The sequence below is a fragment of the Morone saxatilis genome, unplaced genomic scaffold (genome assembly GCF_004916995.1).
Source record: "Morone saxatilis isolate NCDOM2014 unplaced genomic scaffold, NCSU_SB_2.0 Contig5, whole genome shotgun sequence".
Taxonomy (NCBI): domain Eukaryota; kingdom Metazoa; phylum Chordata; class Actinopteri; family Moronidae; genus Morone; species Morone saxatilis.
The window spans coordinates 4,834,925-4,835,267 of NW_023340095.1; positions in this window are offsets into that span (position 1 = coordinate 4,834,925).

Sequence of the window (343 nt, forward strand, 5' to 3'; positions counted from 1 at the left end):
TGGCAGCAGTGTAGCCATCCGTATTTAACATAGTGTGTTATTGCACATAAATCCAGCGCAGTATTTAACACAGTGTAATGAATTCATTGAAGTTGTGAAAATATGGGGTACAAAGGCTCTGGCAGACTATAATTTCAGTGTATATGTGCCAGCTTGAAGCTCAATTACAGTATGTGTCTCGCACAGGCCTGGAGGATCTGCAAGGGGTTTCGAAAGCTCTCCAAAGGCCATAACTCAGGTACGAATTTCCTGAACGAAACAGACAGCTGAGTCTGGGTAATGGGCTTCAGATGAAAATTTCTCATCACTGTGAGATGAATTGCTGCGGATTAAAGTGTTGTTC